Below are 18,778 nucleotides of genomic sequence, written 5' to 3'. Positions count from 1 at the left end.
AGCCCCGCCCCCCAATCAGGGGTCAGCTTCTGTCTCAGCACAAAGCCCCTACACACACAGATACTACCAATACAAAACCAAACACACACAAATACCTTCTACTCCGACAGTACTCCCACTCAAACTCCCCTGTTTACAGCTCTGTTTGATAGCTCCTGTGCCGCTGCCTGACTGGCTGCAACCTTTATAGGACCCCTAGTCAGGGAAGCCCCGCCCCCTAATCAGGGCTCAGCTTCTCTCCCAGCACAAAGCCCCTACACATACAGATACCACCAATACAAAACCAAACACACACAAATACCTTCTCCTCCAACAGAACTCCCACTCAAACTCCCCTGTTTACAGCTCTGTTTGCTAGCTCCTGTGCCGCTGCAGCTGTCTGTGCCGCTGCCTGATTGGCTGCTACGTTTATAGGACCCCTAGTCAGGGAAGCCCCGCCCCCTAATCAGGGCTCAGCTTCTCACCCAGCACAAAGCCCCGACACATACAAATACCAATACAAAACCAAACACACACAAATACCTTCTCCTCCAACAGAACTCCCACTCAAACCCCCCTGTTTACAGCTCTGTTTGCTAGCTCCTGTGCCGCTGCAGCTGTCTGTGCCGCTGCCTGACTGGCTGCTACCTTTATAGGACCCCTAGTCAGTCAAGCCCCGCCCCCTAATCAGGGGTCAGCTTCTCTCCCAGCACAAAGCCCCTACACATACAGATACTACCAATACGAAACCAAACACACACACAAATACCTTCTCCTCCAACAGTACTCCCACTCAAACTCCCCTGTTTACAGCTCTGTTTGATAGCTCCTTTGCCGCTGCCTGACTGGCTGCAACCTTTATAGGACCCCTAGTCAGGAAAGCCCCGCCCCCTAATCAGGGCTCAGCTTCTCTCCCAGCACAAAGCCCCTACACATACAGGTACTAACAATACAAAACCGAACACACACAAATACCTTCTCCTCCAAAAGAACTCCCATTCAAACTCCCCTGTTTACAGCTCTGTTTGCTAGCTCCTGTGCCGCTGCAGCTGTCTGTGCCGCTGCCTGACTGGATGCTACCTTTATAGGACCCCTAGTCAGTGAAGCCCCGCCCCCTAATCAGGGTTCAGCTTCTGTCCCAGCACAAAGCCCCTACACACACAGATACTACCAATACAAAACCAAACACACACAAATACCTTCTACTCCAACAGAACTCCCACTCAAACTCCCCTGTTTACAGCTCTGTTTGATAGCTCCTGTGCCGCTGCCTGACTGGCTGCTACATTTATAGGACCCCTAGTCAGTGAAGCCCCGCCCCCTAATCAGGGCTCAGCTTCTCTCCCAGCACAAAGCCCCTCCAAGCCTCTACACATACAGATACCACCAATACAAAACCAAACACACACACAAATACCTTTTCCTCCAACAGAACTCCCACTCAAACTCCCCTGTTTACAGCTCTGTTTGCTAGCTCCTGTGCCGCTGCCTGACTGGCTGCGACCTTTATAGGACCCCTAGTCAGTCAAGCCCCGCCCCCTAATCAGGGCTCAGCTTCTCTCCCAGCAAAAAGCCCCTACACACACAGATACTACCAATACAAAACCAAACACACACAAATACCTTCTCCTCCAACAGAACTCCCACTCAAACTCCCCTGTTTACAGCTCTGTTTGTAGCTCCTGTGCCGCTGCCTGACTGGCTGCTACCTTTATAGGACCCCTAGTCAGGGAAGCCCCGCCCCCTAATCAGGGCTCAGCTTCTTTCCCAGCACAAAGCCCCTCCAAGCCTCTACACATACAGATACTAACAATACAAAACCAAACACACACAAATACCTTCTCCTCCAACAGAACTCCCACTGAAACTCCCCTGTTTACAGCTCTGTTTGCTAGCTCCTGTGCCGCTGCAGCTGTCTGTGCGGCTGCCTGACTGGCTGCTACCTTTATAGGATCCCTAGTCAGGGAAGCCCCGCCCACTAATCAGGGCTCAGCTTCTCTCCCAGCACAAAGCCCCTCCAAGCCTCTACACATGCAGATACTACCAATACAAAACCAAACACACACAAATACCTTCTACTCCAACAGAACTCCCACTCAAACTCCCCTGTTTACAGCTCTGTTTGCTAGCTCCTGTGCCGCTGCCTGACTGGCTGCGACCTTTATAGGACCCCTAGTCAGTCAAGGCCCGCCCCCTAATCAGGGCTCAGCTTCTCTCCCAGCAAAAAGCCCCTACACATACAGATACTACCAATACAAAACCAAACACACACAAATACCTTCTCCTCCAAGAGAACTCCCACTCAAACTCCCCTGTTTACAGCTCTGTTTGATAGCTCCTGTGCCGCTGCAGCTGTCTGTGCCGCTGCCTGACTGGCTGCTACATTTATAGGACTCCTAGTCAGTGAAGCCCCGCCCCCTAATCAGGGCTCAGCTTCTGTCCCAGCACAAAGCCCCTACACACACAGATACTACCAATACAAAACCAAACACACACAAATACCTTCTCCTCCAACAGAACTCCCACTCAAACCCGCCTGTTTACAGCTCTGTTTGCTAGCTCCTGTGCCGCTGCAGCTGTCTGTGCCGCTGCCTGACTGGCTGCGACCTTTATAGGACCCCTAGTCAGTCAAGCCCCGCCCCCTAATCAGGTCTCAGCTTCTCTCCCAGCAAAAAGCCCCTACACATACAGATACTACCAATACAAAACCAAACACACACAAATACCTTCTCCTCCAAGAGAACTCCCACTCAAACTCCCCTGTTTACAGCTCTGTTTGATAGCTCCTGTGCCGCTGCAGCTGTCTGTGCCGCTGCCTGACTGGCTGCTACCTTTATAGGACTCCTAGTCAGTGAAGCCCCGCCCCCTAATCAGGGCTCAGCTTCTGTCCCAGCACAAAGCCCCTACACACACAGATACTACCAATACAAAACCAAACACACACAAATACCTTCTCCTCCAACAGTACTCCCACTCAAACTCCCCTGTTTACAGCTCTGTTTGCTAGCTCCTGTGCCGCTGCAGCTGTCTGTGCGGCTGCCTGACTGGCTGCTACCTTTATAGGATCCCTAGTCAGGGAAGCCCCGCCCACTAATCAGGGCTCAGCTTCTCTCCCAGCACAAAGCCCCTCCAAGCCTCTACACATGCAGATACTACCAATACAAAACCAAACACACACAAATACCTTCTACTCCAACAGAACTCCCACTCAAACTCCCCTGTTTACAGCTCTGTTTGCTAGCTCCTGTGCCGCTGCCTGACTGGCTGCGACCTTTATAGGACCCCTAGTCAGTCAAGGCCCGCCCCCTAATCAGGGCTCAGCTTCTCTCCCAGCAAAAAGCCCCTACACATACAGATACTACCAATACAAAACCAAACACACACAAATACCTTCTCCTCCAAGAGAACTCCCACTCAAACTCCCCTGTTTACAGCTCTGTTTGATAGCTCCTGTGCCGCTGCAGCTGTCTGTGCCGCTGCCTGACTGGCTGCTACCTTTATAGGACTCCTAGTCAGTGAAGCCCCGCCCCCTAATCAGGGCTCAGCTTCTGTCCCAGCACAAAGCCCCTACACACACAGATACTACCAATACAAAACCAAACACACACAAATACCTTCTCCTCCAACAGAACTCCCACTCAAACCCGCCTGTTTACAGCTCTGTTTGATAGCTCCTGTGCCGCTGCCTGACTGGCTGCAACCTTATTGGACCCCTAGTCAGGGAAGCCCCGCCCCCTAATCAGGGCTCAGCTTCTCTCCCAGCACAAAGACCCTCCAAGCCTCTACCATACAGATACCACCAATACAAAACCAAACACACACAAATACCTTCTCCTCCAACAGAACTCCCACTCAAACTCCCCTGTTTACAGCTCTGTTTGCTAGCTCCTGTGCCGCTGCCTGACTGGCTGCTACCTTTATAGGACCCCTAGCCAGGGAAGCCCCGCCCACTAATCAGGGCTCAGCTTCTCTCCCAGCACAAAGCCCCTCCAAGCCTCTACACATACAGATACCACCAATACAAAACCAAACACACACAAATACCTTCTCCTCCAACAGAACTCCCACTCAAACTCCCCTGTTTACAGCTCTGTTTGATAGCTCCTGTGCCGCTGCCTGACTGGCTGCTACCTTTATAGGACCCCTAGCCAGGGAAGCCCCGCCCACTAATCAGGGCTCAGCTTCTCTCCCAGCACAAAGCCCCTCCAAGCCTCTACACATACAGATACCACCAATACAAAACCAAACACACACAAATACCTTCTCCTCCAACAGAACTCCCACTCAAACTCCCCTGTTTACAGCTCTGTTTGATAGCTCCTGTGCCGCTGCCTGACTGGCTGCAACCTTATAGGACCCCTAGTCAGGGAAGCCCCGCCCCCTAATCAGGGCTCAGCTTCTCACCCAGCACAAAGCCCCGACACATACAAATAATACCAATACAAAACCAAACACACAAATACCTTCTCCTCCAACAGAACTCCCACTCAAACTCCCCTGTTTACAGCTCTGTTTGCTAGCTCCTGTGCCGCTGCCTGACTGGCTGCAACCTTTATAGGACCCCTAGTCAGGGAAGCCCCGCCCACTAATCAGGGCTCAGCTTCTCTCCCAGCACAAAGCCCCTCCAAGCCTCTACACATACAGATACCACCAATACAAAACCAAACACACACAAATACCTTCTCCTCCAACAGAACTCCCACTCAAACTCCCCTGTTTACAGCTCTGTTTGCTAGCTCCTGTGCCGCTGCCTGACTGGCTGCTACCTTTATAGGACCCCTAGTCAGGGAAGCCCCGCCCCCTAATCAGGGCTCAGCTTCTCTCCCAGCACAAAGCCCCTACACATACAGATACTAACAATACAAAACCAAACACACACAAATACCTTCTCCTCCAAAAGAACTCCCACTCAAACTCCCCTGTTTACATCTCTGTGTGCTAGCTCCTGTGCCGCTGCCTGACTGGCTGCTACCTTTATAGGACCCCTAGTCAGGGAAGCCCCGCCCACTAATCAGGGCTCAGCTTCTCTCCCAGCACAAAGCCCCTACACATAGAGATACTAACAATACAAAACCAAACACACACAAATACCTTCTCCTCCAAAAGAACTCCCACTCAAACTCCCCTGTTTACAGCTCTGTTTGCTAGCTCCTGTGCTGCTGCAGCTGTCTGTGCCGCTACCTGACTGGCTGCTACCTTTATAGGACCCCTAGTCAGTGAAGCCCCGCCCCCCAATCAGGGGTCAGCTTCTGTCTCAGCACAAAGCCCCTACACACACAGATACTACCAATACAAAACCAAACACACACAAATACCTTCTACTCCGACAGTACTCCCACTCAAACTCCCCTGTTTACAGCTCTGTTTGATAGCTCCTGTGCCGCTGCCTGACTGGCTGCAACCTTTATAGGACCCCTAGTCAGGGAAGCCCCGCCCCCTAATCAGGGCTCAGCTTCTCTCCCAGCACAAAGCCCCTACACATACAGATACCACCAATACAAAACCAAACACACACAAATACCTTCTCCTCCAACAGAACTCCCACTCAAACTCCCCTGTTTACAGCTCTGTTTGCTAGCTCCTGTGCCGCTGCAGCTGTCTGTGCCGCTGCCTGATTGGCTGCTACGTTTATAGGACCCCTAGTCAGGGAAGCCCCGCCCCCTAATCAGGGCTCAGCTTCTCACCCAGCACAAAGCCCCGACACATACAAATACCAATACAAAACCAAACACACACAAATACCTTCTCCTCCAACAGAACTCCCACTCAAACCCCCCTGTTTACAGCTCTGTTTGCTAGCTCCTGTGCCGCTGCAGCTGTCTGTGCCGCTGCCTGACTGGCTGCTACCTTTATAGGACCCCTAGTCAGTCAAGCCCCGCCCCCTAATCAGGGGTCAGCTTCTCTCCCAGCACAAAGCCCCTACACATACAGATACTACCAATACGAAACCAAACACACACACAAATACCTTCTCCTCCAACAGTACTCCCACTCAAACTCCCCTGTTTACAGCTCTGTTTGATAGCTCCTTTGCCGCTGCCTGACTGGCTGCAACCTTTATAGGACCCCTAGTCAGGAAAGCCCCGCCCCCTAATCAGGGCTCAGCTTCTCTCCCAGCACAAAGCCCCTACACATACAGGTACTAACAATACAAAACCGAACACACACAAATACCTTCTCCTCCAAAAGAACTCCCATTCAAACTCCCCTGTTTACAGCTCTGTTTGCTAGCTCCTGTGCCGCTGCAGCTGTCTGTGCCGCTGCCTGACTGGATGCTACCTTTATAGGACCCCTAGTCAGTGAAGCCCCGCCCCCTAATCAGGGTTCAGCTTCTGTCCCAGCACAAAGCCCCTACACACACAGATACTACCAATACAAAACCAAACACACACAAATACCTTCTACTCCAACAGAACTCCCACTCAAACTCCCCTGTTTACAGCTCTGTTTGATAGCTCCTGTGCCGCTGCCTGACTGGCTGCTACATTTATAGGACCCCTAGTCAGTGAAGCCCCGCCCCCTAATCAGGGCTCAGCTTCTCTCCCAGCACAAAGCCCCTCCAAGCCTCTACACATACAGATACCACCAATACAAAACCAAACACACACACAAATACCTTTTCCTCCAACAGAACTCCCACTCAAACTCCCCTGTTTACAGCTCTGTTTGCTAGCTCCTGTGCCGCTGCCTGACTGGCTGCGACCTTTATAGGACCCCTAGTCAGTCAAGCCCCGCCCCCTAATCAGGGCTCAGCTTCTCTCCCAGCAAAAAGCCCCTACACACACAGATACTACCAATACAAAACCAAACACACACAAATACCTTCTCCTCCAACAGAACTCCCACTCAAACTCCCCTGTTTACAGCTCTGTTTGTAGCTCCTGTGCCGCTGCCTGACTGGCTGCTACCTTTATAGGACCCCTAGTCAGGGAAGCCCCGCCCCCTAATCAGGGCTCAGCTTCTTTCCCAGCACAAAGCCCCTCCAAGCCTCTACACATACAGATACTACCAATACAAAACCAAACACACACACAAATACCTTCTCCTCCAACAGAACTCCCACTCAAACCCGCCTGTTTACAGCTCTGTTTGCTAGCTCCTGTGCCGCTGCAGCTGTCTGTGCCGCTGCCTGACTGGCTGCGACCTTTATAGGACCCCTAGTCAGTCAAGCCCCGCCCCCTAATCAGGGCTCAGCTTCTCTCCCAGCACAAAGCCCCTACACATACAGATACTAACAATACAAAACCAAACACACACAAATACCTTCTCCTCCAACAGAACTCCCACTGAAACTCCCCTGTTTACAGCTCTGTTTGCTAGCTCCTGTGCCGCTGCAGCTGTCTGTGCGGCTGCCTGACTGGCTGCTACCTTTATAGGATCCCTAGTCAGGGAAGCCCCGCCCACTAATCAGGGCTCAGCTTCTCTCCCAGCACAAAGCCCCTCCAAGCCTCTACACATGCAGATACTACCAATACAAAACCAAACACACACAAATACCTTCTACTCCAACAGAACTCCCACTCAAACTCCCCTGTTTACAGCTCTGTTTGCTAGCTCCTGTGCCGCTGCCTGACTGGCTGCGACCTTTATAGGACCCCTAGTCAGTCAAGGCCCGCCCCCTAATCAGGGCTCAGCTTCTCTCCCAGCAAAAAGCCCCTACACATACAGATACTACCAATACAAAACCAAACACACACAAATACCTTCTCCTCCAAGAGAACTCCCACTCAAACTCCCCTGTTTACAGCTCTGTTTGATAGCTCCTGTGCCGCTGCAGCTGTCTGTGCCGCTGCCTGACTGGCTGCTACATTTATAGGACTCCTAGTCAGTGAAGCCCCGCCCCCTAATCAGGGCTCAGCTTCTGTCCCAGCACAAAGCCCCTACACACACAGATACTACCAATACAAAACCAAACACACACAAATACCTTCTCCTCCAACAGAACTCCCACTCAAACCCGCCTGTTTACAGCTCTGTTTGCTAGCTCCTGTGCCGCTGCAGCTGTCTGTGCCGCTGCCTGACTGGCTGCGACCTTTATAGGACCCCTAGTCAGTCAAGCCCCGCCCCCTAATCAGGTCTCAGCTTCTCTCCCAGCAAAAAGCCCCTACACATACAGATACTACCAATACAAAACCAAACACACACAAATACCTTCTCCTCCAAGAGAACTCCCACTCAAACTCCCCTGTTTACAGCTCTGTTTGATAGCTCCTGTGCCGCTGCAGCTGTCTGTGCCGCTGCCTGACTGGCTGCTACCTTTATAGGACTCCTAGTCAGTGAAGCCCCGCCCCCTAATCAGGGCTCAGCTTCTGTCCCAGCACAAAGCCCCTACACACACAGATACTACCAATACAAAACCAAACACACACAAATACCTTCTCCTCCAACAGTACTCCCACTCAAACTCCCCTGTTTACAGCTCTGTTTGATAGCTCCTGTGCCGCTGCAGCTGTCTGTGCCGCTGCCTGACTGGCTGATACCTTTATAGGACCCCTAGTCAGTGAAGCCCCGCCCCCTAATCAGGGCTCAGCTTCTCTCCCAGCACAAAGCCCCTACACATACAGATACTAACAATACAAAACCAAACACACACAAATACCTTCTCCTCCAACAGAACTCCCACTGAAACTCCCCTGTTTACAGCTCTGTTTGCTAGCTCCTGTGCCGCTGCAGCTGTCTGTGCGGCTGCCTGACTGGCTGCTACCTTTATAGGATCCCTAGTCAGGGAAGCCCCGCCCACTAATCAGGGCTCAGCTTCTCTCCCAGCACAAAGCCCCTCCAAGCCTCTACACATGCAGATACTACCAATACAAAACCAAACACACACAAATACCTTCTACTCCAACAGAACTCCCACTCAAACTCCCCTGTTTACAGCTCTGTTTGCTAGCTCCTGTGCCGCTGCCTGACTGGCTGCGACCTTTATAGGACCCCTAGTCAGTCAAGGCCCGCCCCCTAATCAGGGCTCAGCTTCTCTCCCAGCAAAAAGCCCCTACACATACAGATACTACCAATACAAAACCAAACACACACAAATACCTTCTCCTCCAAGAGAACTCCCACTCAAACTCCCCTGTTTACAGCTCTGTTTGATAGCTCCTGTGCCGCTGCAGCTGTCTGTGCCGCTGCCTGACTGGCTGCTACCTTTATAGGACTCCTAGTCAGTGAAGCCCCGCCCCCTAATCAGGGCTCAGCTTCTGTCCCAGCACAAAGCCCCTACACACACAGATACTACCAATACAAAACCAAACACACACAAATACCTTCTCCTCCAACAGAACTCCCACTCAAACCCGCCTGTTTACAGCTCTGTTTGCTAGCTCCTGTGCCGCTGCAGCTGTCTGTGCCGCTGCCTGACTGGCTGCGACCTTTATAGGACCCCTAGTCAGTCAAGCCCCGCCCCCTAATCAGGTCTCAGCTTCTCTCCCAGCAAAAAGCCCCTACACATACAGATACTACCAATACAAAACCAAACACACACAAATACCTTCTCCTCCAAGAGAACTCCCACTCAAACTCCCCTGTTTACAGCTCTGTTTGATAGCTCCTGTGCCGCTGCCTGACTGGCTGCAACCTTATTGGACCCCTAGTCAGGGAAGCCCCGCCCCCTAATCAGGGCTCAGCTTCTCTCCCAGCACAAAGACCCTCCAAGCCTCTACCATACAGATACCACCAATACAAAACCAAACACACACAAATACCTTCTCCTCCAACAGAACTCCCACTCAAACTCCCCTGTTTACAGCTCTGTTTGCTAGCTCCTGTGCCGCTGCCTGACTGGCTGCTACCTTTATAGGACCCCTAGCCAGGGAAGCCCCGCCCACTAATCAGGGCTCAGCTTCTCTCCCAGCACAAAGCCCCTCCAAGCCTCTACACATACAGATACCACCAATACAAAACCAAACACACACAAATACCTTCTCCTCCAACAGAACTCCCACTCAAACTCCCCTGTTTACAGCTCTGTTTGATAGCTCCTGTGCCGCTGCCTGACTGGCTGCTACCTTTATAGGACCCCTAGCCAGGGAAGCCCCGCCCACTAATCAGGGCTCAGCTTCTCTCCCAGCACAAAGCCCCTCCAAGCCTCTACACATACAGATACCACCAATACAAAACCAAACACACACAAATACCTTCTCCTCCAACAGAACTCCCACTCAAACTCCCCTGTTTACAGCTCTGTTTGATAGCTCCTGTGCCGCTGCCTGACTGGCTGCAACCTTATAGGACCCCTAGTCAGGGAAGCCCCGCCCCCTAATCAGGGCTCAGCTTCTCACCCAGCACAAAGCCCCGACACATACAAATAATACCAATACAAAACCAAACACACAAATACCTTCTCCTCCAACAGAACTCCCACTCAAACTCCCCTGTTTACAGCTCTGTTTGCTAGCTCCTGTGCCGCTGCCTGACTGGCTGCAACCTTTATAGGACCCCTAGTCAGGGAAGCCCCGCCCACTAATCAGGGCTCAGCTTCTCTCCCAGCACAAAGCCCCTCCAAGCCTCTACACATACAGATACCACCAATACAAAACCAAACACACACAAATACCTTCTCCTCCAACAGAACTCCCACTCAAACTCCCCTGTTTACAGCTCTGTTTGCTAGCTCCTGTGCCGCTGCCTGACTGGCTGCTACCTTTATAGGACCCCTAGTCAGGGAAGCCCCGCCCCCTAATCAGGGCTCAGCTTCTCTCCCAGCACAAAGCCCCTACACATACAGATACTAACAATACAAAACCAAACACACACAAATACCTTCTCCTCCAAAAGAACTCCCACTCAAACTCCCCTGTTTACATCTCTGTGTGCTAGCTCCTGTGCCGCTGCCTGACTGGCTGCTACCTTTATAGGACCCCTAGTCAGGGAAGCCCCGCCCACTAATCAGGGCTCAGCTTCTCTCCCAGCACAAAGCCCCTACACATAGAGATACTAACAATACAAAACCAAACACACACAAATACCTTCTCCTCCAAAAGAACTCCCACTCAAACTCCCCTGTTTACAGCTCTGTTTGCTAGCTCCTGTGCTGCTGCAGCTGTCTGTGCCGCTACCTGACTGGCTGCTACCTTTATAGGACCCCTAGTCAGTGAAGCCCCGCCCCCCAATCAGGGGTCAGCTTCTGTCTCAGCACAAAGCCCCTACACACACAGATACTACCAATACAAAACCAAACACACACAAATACCTTCTACTCCGACAGTACTCCCACTCAAACTCCCCTGTTTACAGCTCTGTTTGATAGCTCCTGTGCCGCTGCCTGACTGGCTGCAACCTTTATAGGACCCCTAGTCAGGGAAGCCCCGCCCCCTAATCAGGGCTCAGCTTCTCTCCCAGCACAAAGCCCCTACACATACAGATACCACCAATACAAAACCAAACACACACAAATACCTTCTCCTCCAACAGAACTCCCACTCAAACTCCCCTGTTTACAGCTCTGTTTGCTAGCTCCTGTGCCGCTGCAGCTGTCTGTGCCGCTGCCTGATTGGCTGCTACGTTTATAGGACCCCTAGTCAGGGAAGCCCCGCCCCCTAATCAGGGCTCAGCTTCTCACCCAGCACAAAGCCCCGACACATACAAATACCAATACAAAACCAAACACACACAAATACCTTCTCCTCCAACAGAACTCCCACTCAAACCCCCCTGTTTACAGCTCTGTTTGCTAGCTCCTGTGCCGCTGCAGCTGTCTGTGCCGCTGCGTGACTGGCTGCTACCTTTATAGGACCCCTAGTCAGTCAAGCCCCGCCCCCTAATCAGGGGTCAGCTTCTCTCCCAGCACAAAGCCCCTACACATACAGATACTAACAATACAAAACCAATGACACACAAATACCTTCTCCTCCCACTCAAACTCCCCGTTTACAGCTCTGTTTGCTAGCTCCTGTGCCGCTGCAGCTGTCTGTGCCGCTGCCTGACTGGCTGCTACCTTTATAGGACCCCTAGTCAGTCAAGCCCCGCCCCCTAATCAGGGGTCAGCTTCTCTCCCAGCACAAAGCCCCTACACATACAGGTACTAACAATACAAAACCGAACACACACAAATACCTTCTCCTCCAAAAGAACTCCCATTCAAACTCCCCTGTTTACAGCTCTGTTTGCTAGCTCCTGTGCCGCTGCAGCTGTCTGTGCCGCTGCCTGACTGGATGCTACCTTTATAGGACCCCTAGTCAGTGAAGCCCCGCCCCCTAATCAGGGTTCAGCTTCTGTCCCAGCACAAAGCCCCTACACACACAGATACTACCAATACAAAACCAAACACACACAAATACCTTCTACTCCAACAGAACTCCCACTCAAACTCCCCTGTTTACAGCTCTGTTTGATAGCTCCTGTGCCGCTGCCTGACTGGCTGCTACATTTATAGGACCCCTAGTCAGTGAAGCCCCGCCCCCTAATCAGGGCTCAGCTTCTCTCCCAGCACAAAGCCCCTCCAAGCCTCTACACATACAGATACCACCAATACAAAACCAAACACACACACAAATACCTTTTCCTCCAACAGAACTCCCACTCAAACTCCCCTGTTTACAGCTCTGTTTGCTAGCTCCTGTGCCGCTGCCTGACTGGCTGCGACCTTTATAGGACCCCTAGTCAGTCAAGCCCCGCCCCCTAATCAGGGCTCAGCTTCTCTCCCAGCAAAAAGCCCCTACACACACAGATACTACCAATACAAAACCAAACACACACAAATACCTTCTCCTCCAACAGAACTCCCACTCAAACTCCCCTGTTTACAGCTCTGTTTGTAGCTCCTGTGCCGCTGCCTGACTGGCTGCTACCTTTATAGGACCCCTAGTCAGGGAAGCCCCGCCCCCTAATCAGGGCTCAGCTTCTTTCCCAGCACAAAGCCCCTCCAAGCCTCTACACATACAGATACTACCAATACAAAACCAAACACACACACAAATACCTTCTCCTCCAACAGAACTCCCACTCAAACCCGCCTGTTTACAGCTCTGTTTGCTAGCTCCTGTGCCGCTGCAGCTGTCTGTGCCGCTGCCTGACTGGCTGCGACCTTTATAGGACCCCTAGTCAGTCAAGCCCCGCCCCCTAATCAGGGCTCAGCTTCTCTCCCAGCACAAAGCCCCTACACATACAGATACTAACAATACAAAACCAAACACACACAAATACCTTCTCCTCCAACAGAACTCCCACTGAAACTCCCCTGTTTACAGCTCTGTTTGCTAGCTCCTGTGCCGCTGCAGCTGTCTGTGCGGCTGCCTGACTGGCTGCTACCTTTATAGGATCCCTAGTCAGGGAAGCCCCGCCCACTAATCAGGGCTCAGCTTCTCTCCCAGCACAAAGCCCCTCCAAGCCTCTACACATGCAGATACTACCAATACAAAACCAAACACACACAAATACCTTCTACTCCAACAGAACTCCCACTCAAACTCCCCTGTTTACAGCTCTGTTTGCTAGCTCCTGTGCCGCTGCCTGACTGGCTGCGACCTTTATAGGACCCCTAGTCAGTCAAGGCCCGCCCCCTAATCAGGGCTCAGCTTCTCTCCCAGCAAAAAGCCCCTACACATACAGATACTACCAATACAAAACCAAACACACACAAATACCTTCTCCTCCAAGAGAACTCCCACTCAAACTCCCCTGTTTACAGCTCTGTTTGATAGCTCCTGTGCCGCTGCAGCTGTCTGTGCCGCTGCCTGACTGGCTGCTACATTTATAGGACTCCTAGTCAGTGAAGCCCCGCCCCCTAATCAGGGCTCAGCTTCTGTCCCAGCACAAAGCCCCTACACACACAGATACTACCAATACAAAACCAAACACACACAAATACCTTCTCCTCCAACAGAACTCCCACTCAAACCCGCCTGTTTACAGCTCTGTTTGCTAGCTCCTGTGCCGCTGCAGCTGTCTGTGCCGCTGCCTGACTGGCTGCGACCTTTATAGGACCCCTAGTCAGTCAAGCCCCGCCCCCTAATCAGGTCTCAGCTTCTCTCCCAGCAAAAAGCCCCTACACATACAGATACTACCAATACAAAACCAAACACACACAAATACCTTCTCCTCCAAGAGAACTCCCACTCAAACTCCCCTGTTTACAGCTCTGTTTGATAGCTCCTGTGCCGCTGCAGCTGTCTGTGCCGCTGCCTGACTGGCTGCTACCTTTATAGGACTCCTAGTCAGTGAAGCCCCGCCCCCTAATCAGGGCTCAGCTTCTGTCCCAGCACAAAGCCCCTACACACACAGATACTACCAATACAAAACCAAACACACACAAATACCTTCTCCTCCAACAGTACTCCCACTCAAACTCCCCTGTTTACAGCTCTGTTTGATAGCTCCTGTGCCGCTGCAGCTGTCTGTGCCGCTGCCTGACTGGCTGATACCTTTATAGGACCCCTAGTCAGTGAAGCCCCGCCCCCTAATCAGGGCTCAGCTTCTCTCCCAGCACAAAGCCCCTACACATACAGATACTAACAATACAAAACCAAACACACACAAATACCTTCTCCTCCAACAGAACTCCCACTGAAACTCCCCTGTTTACAGCTCTGTTTGCTAGCTCCTGTGCCGCTGCAGCTGTCTGTGCGGCTGCCTGACTGGCTGCTACCTTTATAGGATCCCTAGTCAGGGAAGCCCCGCCCACTAATCAGGGCTCAGCTTCTCTCCCAGCACAAAGCCCCTCCAAGCCTCTACACATGCAGATACTACCAATACAAAACCAAACACACACAAATACCTTCTACTCCAACAGAACTCCCACTCAAACTCCCCTGTTTACAGCTCTGTTTGCTAGCTCCTGTGCCGCTGCCTGACTGGCTGCGACCTTTATAGGACCCCTAGTCAGTCAAGGCCCGCCCCCTAATCAGGGCTCAGCTTCTCTCCCAGCAAAAAGCCCCTACACATACAGATACTACCAATACAAAACCAAACACACACAAATACCTTCTCCTCCAAGAGAACTCCCACTCAAACTCCCCTGTTTACAGCTCTGTTTGATAGCTCCTGTGCCGCTGCAGCTGTCTGTGCCGCTGCCTGACTGGCTGCTACCTTTATAGGACTCCTAGTCAGTGAAGCCCCGCCCCCTAATCAGGGCTCAGCTTCTGTCCCAGCACAAAGCCCCTACACACACAGATACTACCAATACAAAACCAAACACACACAAATACCTTCTCCTCCAACAGAACTCCCACTCAAACCCGCCTGTTTACAGCTCTGTTTGCTAGCTCCTGTGCCGCTGCAGCTGTCTGTGCCGCTGCCTGACTGGCTGCGACCTTTATAGGACCCCTAGTCAGTCAAGCCCCGCCCCCTAATCAGGTCTCAGCTTCTCTCCCAGCAAAAAGCCCCTACACATACAGATACTACCAATACAAAACCAAACACACACAAATACCTTCTCCTCCAAGAGAACTCCCACTCAAACTCCCCTGTTTACAGCTCTGTTTGATAGCTCCTGTGCCGCTGCCTGACTGGCTGCAACCTTATTGGACCCCTAGTCAGGGAAGCCCCGCCCCCTAATCAGGGCTCAGCTTCTCTCCCAGCACAAAGACCCTCCAAGCCTCTACCATACAGATACCACCAATACAAAACCAAACACACACAAATACCTTCTCCTCCAACAGAACTCCCACTCAAACTCCCCTGTTTACAGCTCTGTTTGCTAGCTCCTGTGCCGCTGCCTGACTGGCTGCTACCTTTATAGGACCCCTAGCCAGGGAAGCCCCGCCCACTAATCAGGGCTCAGCTTCTCTCCCAGCACAAAGCCCCTCCAAGCCTCTACACATACAGATACCACCAATACAAAACCAAACACACACAAATACCTTCTCCTCCAACAGAACTCCCACTCAAACTCCCCTGTTTACAGCTCTGTTTGATAGCTCCTGTGCCGCTGCCTGACTGGCTGCTACCTTTATAGGACCCCTAGCCAGGGAAGCCCCGCCCACTAATCAGGGCTCAGCTTCTCTCCCAGCACAAAGCCCCTCCAAGCCTCTACACATACAGATACCACCAATACAAAACCAAACACACACAAATACCTTCTCCTCCAACAGAACTCCCACTCAAACTCCCCTGTTTACAGCTCTGTTTGATAGCTCCTGTGCCGCTGCCTGACTGGCTGCAACCTTATAGGACCCCTAGTCAGGGAAGCCCCGCCCCCTAATCAGGGCTCAGCTTCTCACCCAGCACAAAGCCCCGACACATACAAATAATACCAATACAAAACCAAACACACAAATACCTTCTCCTCCAACAGAACTCCCACTCAAACTCCCCTGTTTACAGCTCTGTTTGCTAGCTCCTGTGCCGCTGCCTGACTGGCTGCAACCTTTATAGGACCCCTAGTCAGGGAAGCCCCGCCCACTAATCAGGGCTCAGCTTCTCTCCCAGCACAAAGCCCCTCCAAGCCTCTACACATACAGATACCACCAATACAAAACCAAACACACACAAATACCTTCTCCTCCAACAGAACTCCCACTCAAACTCCCCTGTTTACAGCTCTGTTTGCTAGCTCCTGTGCCGCTGCCTGACTGGCTGCTACCTTTATAGGACCCCTAGTCAGGGAAGCCCCGCCCCCTAATCAGGGCTCAGCTTCTCTCCCAGCACAAAGCCCCTACACATACAGATACTAACAATACAAAACCAAACACACACAAATACCTTCTCCTCCAAAAGAACTCCCACTCAAACTCCCCTGTTTACATCTCTGTGTGCTAGCTCCTGTGCCGCTGCCTGACTGGCTGCTACCTTTATAGGACCCCTAGTCAGGGAAGCCCCGCCCACTAATCAGGGCTCAGCTTCTCTCCCAGCACAAAGCCCCTACACATAGAGATACTAACAATACAAAACCAAACACACACAAATACCTTCTCCTCCAAAAGAACTCCCACTCAAACTCCCCTGTTTACAGCTCTGTTTGCTAGCTCCTGTGCTGCTGCAGCTGTCTGTGCCGCTACCTGACTGGCTGCTACCTTTATAGGACCCCTAGTCAGTGAAGCCCCGCCCCCCAATCAGGGGTCAGCTTCTGTCTCAGCACAAAGCCCCTACACACACAGATACTACCAATACAAAACCAAACACACACAAATACCTTCTACTCCGACAGTACTCCCACTCAAACTCCCCTGTTTACAGCTCTGTTTGATAGCTCCTGTGCCGCTGCCTGACTGGCTGCAACCTTTATAGGACCCCTAGTCAGGGAAGCCCCGCCCCCTAATCAGGGCTCAGCTTCTCTCCCAGCACAAAGCCCCTACACATACAGATACCACCAATACAAAACCAAACACACACAAATACCTTCTCCTCCAACAGAACTCCCACTCAAACTCCCCTGTTTACAGCTCTGTTTGCTAGCTCCTGTGCCGCTGCAGCTGTCTGTGCCGCTGCCTGATTGGCTGCTACGTTTATAGGACCCCTAGTCAGGGAAGCCCCGCCCCCTAATCAGGGCTCAGCTTCTCACCCAGCACAAAGCCCCGACACATACAAATACCAATACAAAACCAAACACACACAAATACCTTCTCCTCCAACAGAACTCCCACTCAAACCCCCCTGTTTACAGCTCTGTTTGCTAGCTCCTGTGCCGCTGCAGCTGTCTGTGCCGCTGCGTGACTGGCTGCTACCTTTATAGGACCCCTAGTCAGTCAAGCCCCGCCCCCTAATCAGGGGTCAGCTTCTCTCCCAGCACAAAGCCCCTACACATACAGATACTAACAATACAAAACCAATGACACACAAATACCTTCTCCTCCCACTCAAACTCCCCGTTTACAGCTCTGTTTGCTAGCTCCTGTGCCGCTGCAGCTGTCTGTGCCGCTGCCTGACTGGCTGCTACCTTTATAGGACCCCTAGTCAGTCAAGCCCCGCCCCCTAATCAGGGGTCAGCTTCTCTCCCAGCACAAAGCCCCTACACATACAGATACTACCAATACGAAACCAAACACACACACAAATACCTTCTCCTCCAACAGTACTCCCACTCAAACTCCCCTGTTTACAGCTCTGTTTGATAGCTCCTGTGCCGCTGCCTGACTGGCTGCAACCTTTATAGGACCCCTAGTCAGGAAAGCCCCGCCCCCTAATCAGGGCTCAGCTTCTCTCCCAGCACAAAGCCCCTACACATACAGGTACTAACAATACAAAACCGAACACACACAAATACCTTCTCCTCCAAAAGAACTCCCATTCAAACTCCCCTGTTTACAGCTCTGTTTGCTAGCTCCTGTGCCGCTGCAGCTGTCTGTGCCGCTGCCTGACTGGATGCTACCTTTATAGGACCCCTAGTCAGTGAAGCCCCGCCCCCTAATCAGGGTTCAGCTTCTGTCCCAGCACAAAGCCCCTACACACACAGATACTACCAATACAAAACCAAACACACACAAATACCTTCTACTCCAACAGAACTCCCACTCAAACTCCCCTGTTTACAGCTCTGTTTGATAGCTCCTGTGCCGCTGCCTGACTGGCTGCTACATTTATAGGACCCCTAGTCAGTGAAGCCCCGCCCCCTAATCAGGGCTCAGCTTCTCTCCCAGCACAAAGCCCCTCCAAGCCTCTACACATACAGATACCACCAATACAAAACCAAACACACACACAAATACCTTCTCCTCCAACAGAACTCCCACTCAAACCCGCCTGTTTACAGCTCTGTTTGCTAGCTCCTGTGCCGCTGCAGCTGTCTGTGCCGCTGCCTGACTGGCTGCGACCTTTATAGGACCCCTAGTCAGTCAAGCCCCGCCCCCTAATCAGGGCTCAGCTTCTCTCCCAGCACAAAGCCCCTACACATACAGATACTAACAATACAAAACCAAACACACACAAA

Source organism: Lepidochelys kempii, chromosome 22 (genome assembly GCF_965140285.1).
Source record: "Lepidochelys kempii isolate rLepKem1 chromosome 22, rLepKem1.hap1, whole genome shotgun sequence".
Taxonomy (NCBI): domain Eukaryota; kingdom Metazoa; phylum Chordata; order Testudines; family Cheloniidae; genus Lepidochelys; species Lepidochelys kempii.
This window is presented reverse-complemented; position numbering follows the sequence as displayed.